At 58.3% G+C, this 4,068-nt stretch overlaps 1 long non-coding RNA gene across 1 annotated transcript; it reads left to right on the plus strand.

The window, feature by feature from the left end:
* The first annotated feature begins 1,369 nt into the window (after positions 1–1,369).
* On the plus strand, positions 1,370–3,451 carry LOC149743922 (uncharacterized). Its single transcript, XR_016391671.1, has 3 exons — positions 1,370–1,552; positions 2,025–2,157; positions 2,655–3,451. It is a non-coding gene; the product is annotated as an uncharacterized LOC149743922 (long non-coding RNA).
* The last annotated feature ends 617 nt before the right edge of the window (positions 3,452–4,068 follow it).

A 4,068-nucleotide genomic window follows, 5' to 3' on the forward strand; every position in this document is an offset into this window, starting at 1 on the left:
ACAAAGCTATTTGAGACGTAAGTTGTTCATTTTTTTGTTTTCCCACAAATACTGTGACCCTTTGAGCAGGAAGGTCTGTGTTTTACTAACATCTAGAACAAGCAGCTAACACGGTGTCTAAGATGTAGTCAATAAATATGAAATAGGTAAATGAACACATTTTTAAGGAAGGGCCAGGGCATGAACAAATAGAAAATTTTCATTTTCAGTCACAAAGCCACAACAGACATAAAAATGATACAGACAACAAGTGCTACGGTCATTCAAAGAAGGCATAGAATAGATACAACAAGGATCTCCCCTATGGCACAGGGAACTGTACTCAATATTTTGTAATAACTTATAAGGGAAAAGACTCTGAAAACGGAATCACTGCGCCGTACACCTGAAACGGACACGACATTGTAAATCAACTATATTTCAATTAAAAAACAAACAAACAGACAACAGCAACAACAAAAAACCAAAGAGGTCATAGAAGTTCTTATGAGATTCCAGAAGAGAAGAGAAGCCAAATGAGGACGGGAGAGGCGGCTTTTGAATCCGTTCAGAGGAGAAGTCACAGAGGAACTAGTCATTGATCTGAACTTGAGATTAAGATTAAGATGAATTAATCTGAATTAATTAAGATTGCAACACAGGGATATTACAGATGAAGGTAATCACATAAACTTACTATACTGAAACTTGCAGAGGTTATGAGTGTTGCTCAAGATCCCAAAGCAAGTGCATTGTGGAATCAGAATTTTAAGTGAGGCCTAATGAACTAAAAACAAACCAGCACAGAAACAAGCCCTTCCTGTGACACCACGTTGCCTTTGAAGTCGTTTTTTTTGGTGGGTTGGCAGAAACTGGTTCCAGTGTTTCTTGCAGGAATGACTGGCCATAGGACTGGGCGTCGTAGCTTCCTGCCAGGCGACCAAAGGTCGCAGGCAGGTGGGTCACTGGGACACACGCGGAGGGGCTCCTGGCCGGCCCCCTGGCCGCTCAGTGCCCCTGCCCCAGAGCGGGGGTGGGGGCCTCAAAGCAGCCTTGTCTGAGTCCCCTGCCACTAGAGAGAGTATTGGCCCAACACTTGTAGAAAACGGGGACCTTGCTGGCAGTTCAGTGGAGGGACACAAATAAATCTTTGCCGACTTTCTGCGGAAGCTCACGAGGGTTCACTCCTAAGCCTCTTACAAGGTCAGCTGCCGAGGCTGCGAGAGATGAGTCAGGGCTCTCCCTCCACCACGGGGAGATCGCTGGTTAAAGCGCTCACGAGGGAGTGAACCGCGTGTCCGCACCGACACGCATGGGCAGACCTCGTCGATGCCTTCTGTCCGGGGTACGAAGCCCTCTCCTGCCTCTTCCAGGCTCTCTAGAAAGCATGTGCAGAGCCTCCCACTCCACCCTCGGACTCCGTGGGCCACAGCTGGAGGGACCAGCCAAGGAGCCGTGGCAGGAGGAGGCCAGAGGGCAGCGGGCCTCGGCCGGAGCCCGTCAGTCGGTCCCCATTCACACACCACCAGACGATCCTCTTGACCTGGGCAGTAGCCGCCAACCGACCGCTAAGGTGAGCCCGGCGCGCGCTTGGCTACCTGGCATGGCTGGGAACCCCAGGATCTCCTGGCAGAGGCGGGCATTCTCCTGGGCCGGGTCCGCGGGCGTCTGCGTGTGCAGGGCCTGAACCACCTTGGCCAGGACGATCTGGCACAGGTTGAAGAGGCCTGGGGCGTGGGAGGAAGGAGACGGGGGGCTGGCACCGTGTCCAGGCCGCGCTTGCCAGCCGGGCAGACCGGAAGCCCCCTTCCCTTCCCTCGGTCCGGCCGCATCTGGGTTGGCCTCCCGGGACTTGATGAGCTTGTCCAGCAGCTCCTGAGGGACGGTGCTGCCCGTGCCCCACCAAGACTGGCAGCAGCGCCAAGGGCCTCACAGGGCACGGCGCCCCCGGCCCCAGAGCCTTCCCTCTGGTTCTCATCACCGGCTGTCACCAGACTTGCATGCAACGTGCTTTTCTTTTCTCTTGTCTTCTTTACGTCCCTCAGCCACGCAATGCGGTGAAGCCCTGACGCTCGCTGCCGCGTCGGTACACCCTGAGAACACGATGCTCAGCGAGAGAAGTCATACACAGAAGGACACACAGGGCGTGACCCCACTGAGGAGAAACATCCAGAGCAGGTAGATCCACAGAGTCAGCGAGTGGGTTCCTGGTTGTCAGGGGCTGGCGAGGGGACGGAGTGATAGCTAAGGGCGTGAGGGACATTTTCGGGATGATGGAAATGGTCCAAAGCAGTAGTGACGTCTGTACGGCTCAGTAAACTGTCCCCACACGCCCCGGTGCAGCCTGTGAGAGCATCGCTCTCAGGATGAAGGGCTGACCACAGGAAGACCGAACGAGCAGTGGGTCCTGGGCCCAGACTCTCAGCTGGCGCCCCCCCACGTGGGGAAGTCACTGGGACTTGCTGAGCCTCCACGGAGACTGGCAGCAGCCCCCGAGCTCACAGGGCACTGCGCCCCCGGCCCCAGAGCCTTCCCTCTGGTTCTCATCACCGGCTGTCAGCAGACTTGCAGGCAACGTTCCTTTCTTTTCTTTTGTCTTTTTTAAAGGCAACTCTTGAGTACATGTATTTAACATGCAGGGAACCAGCCCTGACTCCTTGATCTGGGTCTTCCAGCCTCTAGAGCCTCGAGGACATCCATTTCCGTTATTTACACGCCCAGTGCCTGGGGTTTGATGATGGAAGCTGACACCGAGGGCGTCACCACGTGTGGGGTGATGTCAGTGAAAGAATCCCGTGGCGAGGGCCTGCCTGAGGACCACGCATGCCCGGGCCCTCCCCGCCCCCTGCCTGCAGCCCTGCGCCTGGGAGCGGAGCTGGTGCATCGCATGCCCGACGTCGTGGAAGTTGGTCTCCCGCTCATCATGCCGCAGCAGGGAGGGCAGGTTGGGCGTAGGCTTGGTGTAGTTGGCCACCATGGCCGCGATGGCGATCTGGCAGCTCCCATCGTGCTGTAGGCAGGCCGAAGCAGGCCGCGTGCCCGGACTTCCCCACCCTGCGGAGGGACGTGGATGGGGCCCCGCTTCCACAGAGGAGCCCCGGCCCACGGCCGACAGGTTCCCCCACGCACGCACCGAGGATAGAGGTCAGGTAGAACTTGCCGATGGATGACCTTGCCCGAGGCCGCGTCCCAGACCGTTTAGAGCCTCACGTCTTCGTGACACATGCTGGTGCCCTCCTCCAGGTCGAAGGTCAGCCCCAGCAGCTCCTGGGAGATGCCCAGCAGCCCGCGTGTGACCGTCTGCATGGGGAAAGACTCATTGAGCAGGTACTGTCCCACGTGGTAGCGCATCTCCTCCCCCTGGTTCACGTAGTAGCGCAGGTCCCAGGCGTTGATGGGGCCGTCAAAGTGCAGGCCCCGCCTCTGGCACTCGGCCTTCTTTAGCTCCAGGATCACGGCCGCTCCTGCTCCCCGAGGGGCTTCAGCTTCTGGGCCAGCTCACCTGCGGGCGGAGGGGAGAGGCTCGGCTACGTCCCTGGGGCGGCCCCCCAGCCACCCCCGACCCTGTGCCCCTCGAGGCAGAATGAAGGGTCTGGGAAGGTGACCCCCAAGGGCTGACACAGTGGGGTCTCAGGCAGCACCACGTCCGGTCAAGGTCCGCCTGACCCCGTCCCCACTGGGACTCAGGGGAAGGCGGTGTTACCTAGGACAGTGGCCACCACCTGGCTGGTCTTGTCCGTGTTCATCTCCAGCACGGAGTCGGCATGGTGCGGAACCCCAGCAGGCGGGACTTCAGGGCCTGCAGCCTCACCAGCTCCCTGAGGATCACGCAGTTCTCCCGGAAGCCAGAGACGGAAGGCGCTGGGGACCGAGGGCCACGCCCTCCCCACGGGCCCCGGGCCAGGTCCCTGCAGGCGGGCAGGGCTCCCAGGCCACTGGCGGGCACAGCCAATCCCCCTCCCTCCTCCTCCTGGCCCAGATTTCTAGACACTTTGGTGCTGTCCTAACACGTGGTCTTTATTAACACAGGTCCTTTTGGAAGCAGAAACGGCATGAACGTGATGGGCTCTAAGGCCAAGGGCAGGAAGA

This window comes from Delphinapterus leucas, unplaced genomic scaffold (genome assembly GCF_059928025.1).
Source record: "Delphinapterus leucas isolate spDelLeu-1000000601 "Yukka" unplaced genomic scaffold, BTC_Dleu_Yukka2 spDelLeu_asBTCV2_sq53, whole genome shotgun sequence".
Classification (NCBI taxonomy): domain Eukaryota; kingdom Metazoa; phylum Chordata; class Mammalia; order Artiodactyla; family Monodontidae; genus Delphinapterus; species Delphinapterus leucas.